Here is a 14708-nt window from a genome sequence, read left to right on the forward strand (position 1 = left end):
CCCTTTATAAAATTAAAGCAGTAACCTGTGTTTACCTGGCTGGCCACACCTCATATCCTTCCTTCTTTTCCCACACACCTTGAACATCATGAGATATAAAAGAAGCGGAACAATTTTGAGCTTAATAGTAACTAAAATGATTAAGTAGCTCAAGTATATCCTACAATAATCCTTCAAGGTTTCTGTTGACAGATACATGCTTAAGGTAATTAAAGTCATAAACAGCCTTCTGTTGCCAAAAATCGAAACTTAGGCAAATAAATTCTTAAACATTTTATTTTTTATTCAAGTAAGAAATTATTGATTAGCTTTAGTTAATCCCACAAAGAAAATGATCAAATGTTTAAAATAATAGAGTTTACTAGTTCTACAAACAACTGTTCTCACTGGCAAACTAGCAAATGAGATGTGTTGGAGATCTTAGACCTATTCCATGTAACAGATAGACAGGTGTCCATATCACAGGAAAAGTAACTGCTCCTGAAATGTTTTGAAAGGCTCAGCAGATACCAAAAGATAGACTGACTTTGAGATTAAATTAGCCATTGGAATAAAAAATAGAGTGAACCATATTACATGAAAGTATATTACCTTCTTTTTGCAAATAACAGATCAAAAATTACTAGATCAGAAGAAAGTAGACCTATATTTTTAAAAAAGAAGATAAGTGATATATATTTCAATTTCTGAAATGGAATCCATTCAAATTAAAAATAAATTTAATTATTTTACCTTGTATTTTGTGTAGCAATCAAAATGCAGAACAACACCAAATATTGAAAGTTGTAGTGCATAATCTAAATCTTATCAAAATCTAATTAAGTCTATGCCTTCATAATGCTTTCACTATGCCAAAACAGTGAATTTCAAAATTAATCCTGTGGAAGCAAATGAATCAAACTGGTTGCCATTTTCAAAACAGAAATATCTGTCTTTTGAAAGGCAATCTAGTGTCTTGGTTAAGAATATGGTCATTGGAACCCTTTTTCTTAGATTTAAATTCTACTCTGCTAAATAAGGGCTCTGTGACCTTGGGAGAGTTATTTAACCTCTCTGTTCCTCAGTACACTCTCTCAAATGAGGATAAAAATAGTATAAATTCATACAGCTGTTTAAGGATTAAATGAAATAATGCAAGGAAAGCTTGTTAACGTCTCTGGCAAATAGTAACCATTAAATAATTAAATTTTTATTTTAGCCAGACAGACTAGCAAGGAGAGAGACAGGGCTCAGTATATCCTGGAAATGTTACAGATTGTATTTCTTAGCTAAAAGGAGAGAAGGGGAACCCTTGTTTGTATAAGAACTTCCCAGAAATAAGTACAGAGGCGTTCTTAGGCCAGGTGTTAAGGGTTAAGGACTCTAAATTATCCAGGATCATGGAGGCTGTTTTGCAATGTCTCCTCCAAGCTATATATGTTCTGTAAGGGTAATAGATTTTAGCTTTAAAAGTATTTTTAAAAATATCCCTTGACCATAACTTTATAGATTTTCAATGTAATGGCTCACCTTATCCAAAATTTAGCCTGAGTTGATTTCACATTACCTTTTTAAAAGACATACATTAATTCTACACGTTATGAGCAAAATTTCCAGCACACCAATTGATCTGATAGGAAATTTTATTTAAAACATATACATAAAGGTTTAGAAATCAACATTGTCTACATGAAGATTTTCTCTTTAGTTGTATTATGTAAATTTAATTATAGAATGTACATGACAACTTGACACTAGTTAATCCAGTAGATCCATTTTAGTAGCACTCAAATAACTGTTCAACAAATACCTTCAACTGTATACATATGTATTTTCTTACAAATCTAGAAAAGTTAATAATGCCAAAGTGGCTAAATTACTTTTCATTTAAGATATTTTAAGTTTTCAACAAAAAGTTCATTTGGATATCTCATACTTGCCTGCAGTTATAAACTTATTTATAAACCTTTAGAGGCACAGATCATAGTGTATATTTATAGATGTTTCTATATATTTAGTACATATATAATGAAGGTCAGGAATAAAACTGCAAATGAGGTTTATGGTAGTGTTGTAAAGGTTCATTATTGTCATTGTGTGGGCAAGTATGATTTTCTTAAGAGAAATGATGACATATACATAATAAAGTCCCTGTCCGTGTCATGACAGCTCAAGAGCATGCCATTGTTACCACCTATGTCACACCGCAGGTGTACCTGCTATATGGGTGACAGCCGCTGACTTCTCTGATCAACACATAATTATCTCTGAATAAAAATGCACGTTGAAGTTAGCTGGACATAATGGATTGAAGACCCAGGGCAAAATTATCTTTATCATGGCACATAGCACCACCTGGGGGTAGGAGAGGACTAGAGAGAGGTATTGGCAATGATGCAACCTTGAGAAACCTGCTGTGGTATGGGCACTTCTGGGGTATCCCTGTTTATCCTGCTTTTCTTTTTTGGGTAGCAGAGGTCACTCGGTTAACGGTAGGATGCTCCTGGTATAGAAAGGTCCCGCTGATCAGCGCTATTCTCTACTGATCTAACTGTATATCTCTCTCTCAGCATCTGGATAGTTTCCATTTGCTGAGTCCCCTTCCCCCATAAGATAATAAATATCATATCACAAGGATGGCACTGCTCCTTCATGGAACACTGACTGTTTATTAGAGGCAAAAAAGTTTAAGAGAAATGCTAACAATATTCATTAATGGTCCGCATCCAGGTTTAATGAGGCATGTCAATATGCGGACTGGGCAACATCAGTGGCATAATAGTGGTGGTAAATGGGAGTAATTGTATCCAATTGTACGGCACAGCTTCCAAGAATGAGCCCGAACTGCCAACTGACAATGACAGAGCAATTATGGGAAGGCAAGCGAGCTGTGTCAAATTAGCACTTGGTGAGAACTCATTTTTCAGAGATGTACTTGCTCTACACCACCACAAGTGATAGCTACTTTATTGTGAGTGATAGGAAGACCAGCACTTAGACTGATGTTCTGATTTGTCAATAGCTGTATTTGAAAGCTTAGTGTCACAAATATATAGAGATATTCAGGGAGAGAGCCACACTGCTCATGATCCGAAGGATAAGAACGTTGCCGAGAAGGTCATCTGTCAGTGTGAGCTGTCAGAGAGAGATCACACTCTATGAAAAGGGAACATTCAGCCGACTTAAGTAATTACCTTTGACTGAGATTTGAAGATGTCTTCTTTTGTTGGCCTACATTGACTGCATAATTTATAATTTACTGCAATCAGCAAAGGGCCAGGGATTGTAACTAAGAAAATTCTTATTTTATTTCCCATAATTACTTTTTTCTCTCTTTTTAAAAGTCCTTTAGCACTTCAGAAGTGTAAAATAGGAAACTGGTGAAATTGGTTTTTTTTGTTTTTTTTTGTTTTTTTTGTTTTCTTTCTCTCTTTCTTAAATGACTCAGTCTCTAGTACATCAGAAACAATATATTTACCTTCAGCTGTTGTTTCACAGCACCATAGCTCTTTACCATCACCCTATAAAAGGTATAAAGCACCCCTTTATCCTTGATATATTTTTTTCTTGCTTTGTAGGGTTACTAATAACAGTTAAAAAGGATAACAAAATAATTCAATTTTGTTTTTCTAGTGCAGAAGGATAAGAAAGAAAAAATCAGAGTTGTAGTACTGAGTACTGAAATTGTAATTCACATACTTAGATACTCATCAGTTTGATTGAGATGTCAGAACCACAAAGAGATAAGTATTATAGCAAATATTTCAGAACTATATAGATTAATAGAATTTTCCATTCATGTTGTCTTTTCTCCCTGGGGATATATCATGAAATCAATGTTTGTAAAGTAATCCTTTGGCTTTCAATATAACCTTAACAAAAAAATATATTTTCTGATTCATTAGGTTCTGGAGTGCAATAAGCACTAAATTTTTTTTATATTTCTAGTAAAACTGATTATTTAATTTTGTTAGCTAAAATATAATAGGGAGTCATAGCAATGTAGCTTTTAGTTTTCTATTTCCTGGATGAAAAGAAGACACTTTGAAGAAATAATAAACTTCTGTTATTTGGTATTATTATCAAATTCTTTCTGCTTTGCCTTTTTTTTTCCTAGTGATGATGGATTGATTAATGAATTATAACTAGAAATTACCAAGATTAGCCTGCCTTCTGGCAAAAACTGTTGTTTAATTCTAGGTATATTGATTTACTGTAGAGATATTGACAAAGGAATTAATTTAAGTACTTTAAGTCAATATTACTTTAGTGGAAACTCTTACATTCAGGATATAAAAAATACTTTAGAATACTCTTCTATGAGTATGGTGTAAAACTACTGTCACATAATAAACGTTCATTTCTTCCTACCTTAAATTCTGCACAGGTTCACACTGATTATTTTTCCCCCCTCAGACCCATTAAATACTCATATTTGAAATTTGTAGTTGTGGGTTTAGGATATTTGCTAATGTATTTAATGTTTCCTCTAAACTTGAACAATATTACAAAAAAATTTTGTTTTCTATAGTTTACAATTAACTACCTGTGATTATTTTAAATTATATACTTTGAAGCTTCTGAAACACGCTTTTTAATTATTTTTTAAAAAATATTTCAGAATTCTTTGGGCCATTCAGTCTCCTTGTTGTAGAAAGCTGTTTAATTCACAATGCCTTGAGTACAGGCCCGTCATCTATTCTGTAGCGACTGTGCCACTTAATAATGGAATAGTGAATCAAAGTGGCACTTAGGTCTCAAATTGTTATGTATGACTGTCAAAGCGGTAAGAAAAAAACAGAATTAAAAAAGGAGGGGAGAGAAAAACCCTTGATTTGTCTTTACTACTGAAACGTGAATTTGTCAGCCAGGTTCTGAAATCACAACAGCATTGCTTGCATCCCCAGCGAGATGTTGAAAACTTGACAGGTACATATTTTTTCAACTACAAGCACTTCTATAATGAAAACTAATACACAAATCTTATTTATTTATTTATTTATTTGCTCTTGACAGATAGTTGTTGCCAATGGGATTTAATGTTCAGGTTCAAGTAGTCAAGAGAAATAACCAATAAGCAATCCAAAGAGTCACGGTACAGATATTCAAAAGCAAAAAGCCTGGCTTTGGCTTCTGTGATATACTGAAGGGATTTGAGCGTAAAATTAACCAAGTCGGAACCATTGGCACTTAATCTTCCTCCTAATGACAAGTTCAGCCCATCGTACCTTCTCTCTAGGGGATAAACTATAACTTGTTTAGTGGTCACCAAAGCTTTTGATTGTCATTGTGCTTTTTACTTCATCATTTAAAGATGTGTTTGCTTTGGTTTGGCATTTTCCCATTTCATTGCTTATTCTTAGAACATAAACCTAGATTCTGTATTGAAACTCTATCATCTTTAATATTTTTAAAATCTTCCTAAATATCTAGGAACTACTTTCCAAGTTTGATTCTGAGCATAGCCTGTGTATATTATTTCTCTGGGTATATTTTGTGTACATTGTAGGTGTCCTGAAAACAACTATTAATACCTACAATGATGTTCAGTTTGTGTTGATTATGTACCTGCTGGTAGCTTTACAATTACCAAAAATCCTACGGGAATGCCTGGAAGTGTTGTTTTGGGAGGAGGAATAAGACCTGTGTTCATAGTGCTATTTCCTAGAAATTCAAAGTTGTAACTGGTTGTCACCAACTGCTCTATATAGATCAATCTTGCAGAATTGCATTCAATCACTTGCCTAAGGCAAATGATATTTTTGACAGGTGAATGGAACTTTGCAAGACTAGGTAATGTTACAAAAATTACATATGAATAACTGAAAACTACAACTCCCAGCATGCCCTGCAATTGAACATTAAATACTCATGATTAATATAGCCCTTTTTGAATCAAATTCCTATCCACAGATAATGAATCAGCCTAACAGTCTTAGAAATGAATCTTTCTATAATTCAGCTTTTCAAATTGTTATACAAATTTCAGTATTCTCTTACTCTTTCAGGAAGTAAAAATTAGAATGCTTCTGAAAACACTGTCTTCACAAAACTAATGCGACTGAGTGAGTCATTTTAATGTTTGTGCTTTCAAATGTACACCAATATACTCATCTTTGGCTTTTTTTCTTTCCTTTATTGTCTACATTTAATTTATCAGCATGTATTTCTATGCTACTTCCAAAACTTACCCTGGGATCTCTCTACATTTGTTAGCTAGATCACTACAACAGCTTTCTAACCAGTCTCCCTGAATTCACTATTGCTTCTTCCACAATTTATTCTCCATATTTATTTTATCTTTTTTTAAAATAAATATCAGTATTCCATGGTGTATATGTGCAACATTTTCTTTATCCAGTCTATCATTGATGGGCATTTGGGTTGGTTCCAAGTCTTTGCTACTGTGAATAGTGCTGCAATAAACATATGTGTGCATGTGTCTTTATAGCAGAATGATTTGTAATCCTTTGGGTATATACTCAGTAATGGGATTGCTGGGTCAAATGATATTTCTGGTTCTAGATCCTTGAGGAACAGCCACATTATCTTCCACAATGGTTGAACTAATTTACACTCCCACCAACAGTGTAAAAGCGTTCCTATTTCTCCACATCCTCCCCAGCATCTGTTGTTTCCTGACTTTTTAGTGATCAGCATTCTAACTGGCCACTGTGGTTTTGATTTGCATTTCTCTAATGACCAGTAATGATGAGCTTTTTTCATATGTTTGTTCGTCGCGTAAATGTCTTCTTTTGAGACGTGTCTGTCCTTTGCAGGGACATGGATGAAGCTGGAAACCATCATTCTCAGCAAACACAGGAACAGAAAACCAAACACCACATGTTCTCATTCATAAGTGGGAGTTGCACAATGAGAACACATGGACATAGGGAGGGGAACATCATACACTGGGGCCTGTCGTGGGATGGGGGTCTAGGGGAGGGATGGCATTAGGAGAAATACCTAATGTAGATGACGGGTTGATGGGTGCAGCAAACACCACAGCACGTGTATACCTACATAAAAATACTGCACGTTCTGCACATGTATCCCAGAACTTAAAGTATAGTAAAAAATAAATAACATAAAATAAAATAAATATCAGACATAATTATTTCAGTTGCTCCCATCATGTGAGTTAAAATATAGTTGAAGCTCCTAAATCACCAGGGTCTGGCAGCCCATACAATCTCATTTTCTTTGACTCTGATGTACACTGTACCCATTGAACAAACAAAGCTTGTTCCCGTCTGGGGACACATATACCTGCTATTCCTTCTGCAGATGTTTTCATGGGTGAAATCTTCCTTGACATTCTGATTGAAGCTTAAATGTCACTTATCTATAGAAACCTTCCTTGACCATCCTAAGTAGCCACTTCACAAGCATCCATCATATCACAATCTAGTTGTATTTACTTTGGAATTATTGTCAATGTTTAGTATTATTTATTAATTATTTACTTTTTTGTCTATTTCCTCACAGTAAACTAGATGTTCCATGACTTTCTTGTTCCCAGTGATATCCTCACTGTCTGGAATGGGACCTGGCCCATAATATTCATTTTCTAATTTTTTTCATAAACACTCACTAAGGGAATTTATCTTTTACATCCCAAATTTTATTCTTCATGGTGTTTCACTTTAAAAATTTGTGTGAATCACTTGAAGCAAATTTATTTTTTAGCTGATTTATATTTTGAGATCCTTGGCCTGATTTCTGATTGTTCTTCAAAGGCAGTGACTCCGTATCAAGTGCATGATAATGTTTAGATAAATATTTGAATAAATTATGGAAGTAACAACGCTTTTTTTTAAGAATTGAGACATATCATTCCTGCTTTATTTGTATATTGGGCATAAGGGAACAATAAAAAGTGTTAACTTTACTCTGGATATTATGGACTGCTGATATTTAAAATGCCATTATAATAAAATCATAGAAAATGTTTCTTGCAAAGGTTTCTCTTTTTACAAAACATGAGTGATTCACTAATAGTTCTAATTCATAGATTCACATCTGTTCATATTTTACAGAGAATTAATAAATATATTTTTTTCTTTTAACTTTTATTTTAGGTTCAGGGGTACATGTACAGGTTTGTTATTTAGGTAAACTCATGTCACAGGGGTTTGGTGTACCTATTATTTCGTCACCCAGGTACTAAGCATAGCACCCGGTAGTTATTTTTTTCTGATCCTCTTCCTCCTTTCACTCTCCACCCTCAAGTAGGCCCCAGTGTGTGTTTTTCCCCTTTATGTGTCCGTGTGTTCTAGTAATTTAGCTCCCACTTATAAGTGAGAACATGTGGTATTTAGTTTTATGTTCCTGCAATAGTTTGTTATGGTAATGGTCTCCAGCTTCATCCATGTTGCTGCAAACACATGATCTCATTCTTTTTTGTGGACGCATAGTATTCCGTGGTGTATATGTACCACATCTTCTTTATCCAGTCTATTGTTGATAGGCATTTAGGTTGATTCCATGTCTTTGCTATCGTGAATAGGGCTGTGATAAACACACTCGTGCATGTGTCTTTATGGCAGAATGATTTAATTTCCTTCAGCTATATACCCAATAATGAAATTGCTGGGAGAAATGGTAATTCTGTTTTTAGTTCTTTGAGGAATCGCCACAGTGCTTTCCACAATGGCTGAACTAATTTACACTCTACCAACAGTGCATAAGTGTTCCCATTTCTCCGCAACCTCACCAGCATCTGTTATTTTTTGACTTTTTAATCATAGCCATTCTGATTTGTATGAGATGATATATCTCATTGTGGTTTGTATTTGCATTTCCCTAATGATTAGTGATGTTGAGCATTTTGTCGTATGTCTGTTGGCTGCGTGTATATCTGCTTTTGAAAAGTGTCTGTTCCATATCCTTTGCACAATTTTCAATGGGATTATTTGATTTTTGCTTGTAAATTTGTTTAAGTTCCTTATAGATTCTGGATGTTAGAGTTTTGTCAGAAGCATAGTTTGCAAATATTTTCCACCATTCATAAAGGGACCTTTTCTGATTACTTTTATAAATTAAACACAAAATGTATTCTTAACATTTTGTTTGATAAGTTCAATTTCTGCACAATCCATTTTAAGAAAACATTTCATTTTTCCAAAACAATATTTTCCAATTGTCCACATATTTTTGAGATGTTGTTTTTAGTTAGATAACAAAATAAATAAGCCCTTCTAAAATTGAGTTATGAAATAAGAGAAAATGTATATCATAAAAGCTATCGAAAGAATAACTTTGTTAGCTTTTAAAGTTAGCATTACATTCCTTATTAAAATGAGTCATTAAAATTTCAAATGTTACATAGAATTAGATATGGTTAGAAATAGTTAATCTATAGTATGTTTTCTTAAGGATGGGAAGAATTTTAAATATGCCCCCAAATAAATATTTTTCAAGTTTTAAATTATTTAACTTCAGCCTGATAAATTGAAGAAACTCAACTAGTGACAAATGCTGAAAATTTTATTTAAATTGTGTTAAAAAGTATCTATTCAAATACCCATTTCTACAGATTCAGATTTCTACAGACGCAGAAACTTTTACATTTGCGAAAATATATTCAACATAACAGATTTTTTTTTTTTTTTTTTTTTGAGACAGGGTCTAACTCTGTCACCCAGACTGCAGTGCAGTGGCACAATCTCAGCTCACCGCAGCCTCAACCTCCAACCTCCTGGGCTCAAGAGATCCTCTCAACTCAGCTGCTGGAGTAGCTGGAACTACAGGTACTAGTCATGACACGCGGCTAAGTTTTTGTTTGTTTGTTTGTTTGTTTGTTTGTTTTTTGGAAAGACAGGTTTTCACTATGTTGGCCAGACTGGTCTCAAATTCCTGGACTCAAGCGACCTGCCCACATCGGATTCCAAAAGTGCTAGGATTATAGGCACCTAGCCTTAAAGTTCAAATTTTACAAGATTAAAGCATAAAATAACAAATTGTGAAAGTTATAATGTTTTTTAGAAAAATGTCATCAATTTTAAAGATAGGTTAAAGCTTCAAATTTACACAAGACTATAGCTGTCCAACATAAAAATCTGCTTTCAGAGATAATAATTTGGGATACTCCTTGCTTCTGATTTAGTTAAACATGTATTCATTGTTTTCTTCTTGCATATTGGCAAGAAGAAAAAAAGGCAATTCCTTTATGGCCGTACCTATTATTTTAGCAGTTTGCATCAACCAAGAGCACCTAATGGGTAAATCAGTTGCTATTTTTGAAAACACATGGTCCATCTGTTTACTGCTAAATCAAACTGGAAACTTGTAGAACTTATGATTAAAATTTTGAATTTCTATGTTAAGAACTTGTCCTGTAGAGTTAAATAGTCATGTGTTCAAAGCTAGCCTCTCTCTTTTTACTTAGCATCTCAGTGATTTGGGGACATGTCACTTAAACCTCTTGAGTCACAGTTAACTCTGGTTTCAAATGGGGATGATAAAAGAACACACCTCAAAGGAATGTGTGAAGAGTAACACAGACAATATATGGGAAGAACTCGGCACTATCAAATAAATATTACTTTCGTGATTTCTACTACTACGCTCATAATTATGTGAACTAATCTTTTCAGGCTTCTTAATACTGGATTATGTTGCAACTTTAGAAATATTTATGAAAATATTGACAAAACTGGTGTTGCCCTTTATAATTTAGAAGAAATAACAAATACGTAAAAATATTCATATAAACTTTGTAGATTTTTTCCTAGATATTTTCGTTTTAAAATGAGGTTTTCAAGAAGGGAAAAGTGCCAGACTTTATCTTTGCAATATTAGGTATGTCATTTAATCTTCACAATAATAACCCAGGTAATATTATTCTCATTTTATAGTTGGGAAACAGTGAACTATATCGCAAACCTTTGCTTCATCCAGTACAAAGCGCCACCTCCCTATGACATGGATGGCTAGAAGTCATTATGGGTTACAGAAAGCAATTCTTATCAGAAACCTGAAAAAAAAATAGTAATTTGATCTTATTAGAACCAAACTCATTAGGTATATGTTGTTAATATTGTTATAGTTTTATACTGTATCCCTTTTAAAATTGTGGTAGTAAATTTGGAACCATAAAGTTAGAGATGCAGAATATATAATGAAATACATCTCAACATTAAAATTATAATCATATGTATGTGATAATGTTAACTGTTTCCAATTCTTATTTTTAATTCATGGATAGATAAGCCAAACAGAACATCTATAGATTAGATTAAATTTACACACAATAAATAGGTACAATTAGTAAGGAATTTATTAGTAGCTCTCAGAGCTATTATCCATAATTAATAGTAAGCCAGTTTTGGTTGGTGCATCCAAAGTCATAGAATAATTTATGAGGCTACTTGTAATACCACCCTGGTCCTCCCGTCCAGTTTTGCACTTGAACTCTTTCACATACTTGATGCTCACAGTGAAAAGATCAAATCAGACTAAAATTTTTGATAATCCCTGTTCCTTTTAGCTTCTTTTTGTTACATGGCTGCATTTTTATCTGATCCACAGTTCTACCAAACTAATTTCTCATTTAGCGCTCAGCAGCAATATTCCTTCCTCTCAGAAAGATTTTACACCCTTCTGACAATACATAAGGTGAAAATGTCCACCTAATTTATCAGGAGCACAGCGCCACTCATACATGTGCCTCTACTATGGCTTCTGCCATAGGAAAAAATTGCATTTTTTTTTTTTTTTTTGAGATGGAGTCTTGCCTTGTCGCCCAGGCTGGAGTGCAGTGGGGCGATCTCAGCTCACTGCAAGCTCCACCTCTCGGGTTCACGCCATTCTCCTGCCTCAGCTTCCGGAGTAGCTGGGACTACAGGCGCCCGCCACCACGCCTGACTAATTTTTTTGTATATTTTAGTAGAGACGGGGTTTCACTGTATGAGCCAGGATGGTCTTGATCTCCTGACCTTGTGATCCGCTTGCCTCGGCCTCCCAAAGTGCTGGGATTACAGGCGTGAGCCACCGCTCCTGGCCCTTTTTTTTTAGACGGAGTCTTGCTGTGTCCAGGCTGAAGTGCAGTGGCGCGATCTTGGCTCACTGAAACCTCCGCTTCCCGGGTTTTATCTGCCTCAGCCTACCAAGTAGCTGGGATTACAGGCGCCTGCCACCAGGCACAGCTAATTTTTGTATTTTTAGTAAAGACGGGGTTTCACCATGTTGGCCAGGCTTGTCTCAAACTCCTGACCTTGTGAGACAACCCCCTCGGCCTCCCAAAGTGCTGGAATTACAAGCATGAGCCACTGCGCCTGGCCAGATTTTTGTATTTGAATCTCTCTCTCCTCAAAAGAATATGGTATCCTTGAGGATTGCCACTGAATTATTTTCATGGCCTTGTCTTCTGAGACTGGTAAAGTATTGGGCATTGTAGACCCTTAATAAAATTGGTTGAATGAATTAATGAACTATTCTCTTGAGGCAAGAGCCATTATGTTATACTTAATTGAGTTATAACATCCAAATTCAAGATCCAGTTATCTTACCTTAAGAAGGAGACTTTTATTTTTAATTCAATCATGTAAATAACGGGGAAACACCACTTGAATTACATAACTCATGGAGTTGCTGGGTAATTAAATAAGACATTGATAGAAAATAGAGCACCTACCACATAGTAAGCCTTCAATAAATGTTTGCTTCATGTTGTTTCCTTTTTCATTTTGTAACTTAAATCCACTTAAAATCATACTTTCAGTTGGGCGCTGTGGCTCACGCCTGTAATCCCAGCACTTTGAGAAGCCGAGGCCGGCGGATCACTTGAGATCGGGAGTCTAAGACCAGCCTGGCCAACACGATGAAACCCTGTCTCTACTAAAAATACAAAAAGTAGTCAGGTGTGGTCACGGGCACCTGTAATCCCAGCTTCTCGGGAGGCTGAGGCAGGAGAATCACTTGAACCCGGGAGGCAGAGGTTGCAGTGAGCCCAGGTTGTGCCACTGCACTCCAGCCTGGGCCATAGAGTGAGACCCAGTCTAAAATAACTAAGTAACTAACTAAGTCGATAAATAAATAAAATGAGATTATACTTTCAATTAAATTATTAAAGAAAAATGGAAGCTTTCATGGGATGATCACTGAGTGAAAGGAGAGGAGAGAAAGATATAGTAGTTAGTCTAAAAATGACCTATCTGTTATTTTCTTATCTCATACATTTTAAACTATGTAAGCCTTTGTTGTCCACTTGTTTACAATAATAGTGGGATTCAAATAATTCTGACTTCACAGAAAGGTCTCAATATTTATGAATAAATGCAAGGTAAGGACATTTCACTTGGCCATCTGAAATCTGAATAGCTCAAGGTTATAGGATTCTGTGAGTTAATGGGATGAGATTTGTGGTTTAGCAGGCAGCTTTCTAACATACTGTCATAAATGAACTGAATGAAATACTACTAGCTTTCTTCTTCTAAGATGGAGTCTTTCAGCCTGTAGTTATAATTTCAAAAACGTTACAGACTTGTAAATACCCTACACATTAATGTGTACAGGTGTGTAAGGAAAACCATGTAAGTTAATCACTCCCTTGAAGAAAATTCATGTTTAACTATTTTCCAGTTGTTTAAAGAAAATGACCATACATTTCTTTTAGGCAAATGAAAAAGATAAGAAAATTATTTTCATAAAACAAGTGATACATACACCATTTAGAGAAACACATTAATATCAAAGTTTTATTTTCAAAATCAATCACTACAAAAATTATATTTGATTACCCAATACCTTCTCTGGAAAGCCTATTTTTAAAAATCTCTATACACTTGACAAATATTTCAGGACTTATAGTGCTATAAAATCTTAATTTATATGTGTTAACAAACAATTGTATAAAATACAAACCAAGCCAGGAAAAGAGTATATAATAGCATTGCTTTTCTTATTTCTCCATGCAGGATTTGCAGTCACATAATTATCCAAACTTCTTAGGCATTTTTTTCTTAAAATTGGAATGGAGATACAGAATATGGAAAATAGTTATTCAGGAGTTAGTGAGTTATTTGCTCCTGTCAGATAAGCTATACTGTCACCCTATGGCTAAAGTTTTCCCCACATCTTCCAACTTTACCATTTCCATCTAGAAGGAGTGTTGAATTAGCGAAGCAGTTCTTACAGATTTTTAATTCTTCCAAGCGTGATGCTGTGTATCCAGGATTCAGCAAAATTGCCTCTCTGGTACCAAACAGGAAAACAAAATTAAGACGTAACACTGTATGACTTGACTTGATTTTATTTATCTTTGACCTGGAAGACACAACTAGTCTGGTAACTGTGTGAAACAAGCCAAACCTAGTGTATTCAACATTTGAAGCCTAAAATCAGTGCTAAAAAAATCAGCAATATTTTTAAAAATGATAGCAGTTCATTCATGACACTTTGAGATTCAGCTCTGAGATGGCAATGTCTGAAGTGACAGTTTTACATCAGAGAAAGATTAAAACCAAAAGTAGGTGAACATTTATTATTTTTAAGTTAGGTAAATTTTCCAATGTGTTTAAGACTTGGCCTCTATCGTGAATTTTTCCAAAAGCAAAAAGAGAAAATATTACAAAAAAAGAAAATAAAGCTAGCCTTCATAAAGTAGAGCATGGACTTTTCAAACAGCAATTCTCTCACTTCCCTATGAACATCAATGGCATTGCAAACCAGACATATAACAAAAAAGAGAAATACAGTATACCCTGAAAGTAGAAAACAAGGTCAGA

At 34.6% G+C, this 14708-nt stretch overlaps 1 long non-coding RNA gene across 2 annotated transcripts in view; it reads left to right on the forward strand.

Annotated features, from left to right (window-relative positions):
- Nucleotides 1-14708, forward strand: part of LOC129060456 (uncharacterized) — a 147022-nt gene that overhangs the window by 68769 nt on the left and 63545 nt on the right. For both annotated transcript variants that reach the window (XR_008527193.1, XR_008527194.1), the window contains exon 2: nucleotides 9603-9731. This is a non-coding gene — a long non-coding RNA (uncharacterized LOC129060456). The remainder of the gene's footprint in view (nucleotides 1-9602; nucleotides 9732-14708) is intronic.

Source organism: Pongo abelii, chromosome 6 (genome assembly GCF_028885655.2).
Source record: "Pongo abelii isolate AG06213 chromosome 6, NHGRI_mPonAbe1-v2.0_pri, whole genome shotgun sequence".
Lineage (NCBI taxonomy): Eukaryota > Metazoa > Chordata > Mammalia > Primates > Hominidae > Pongo > Pongo abelii.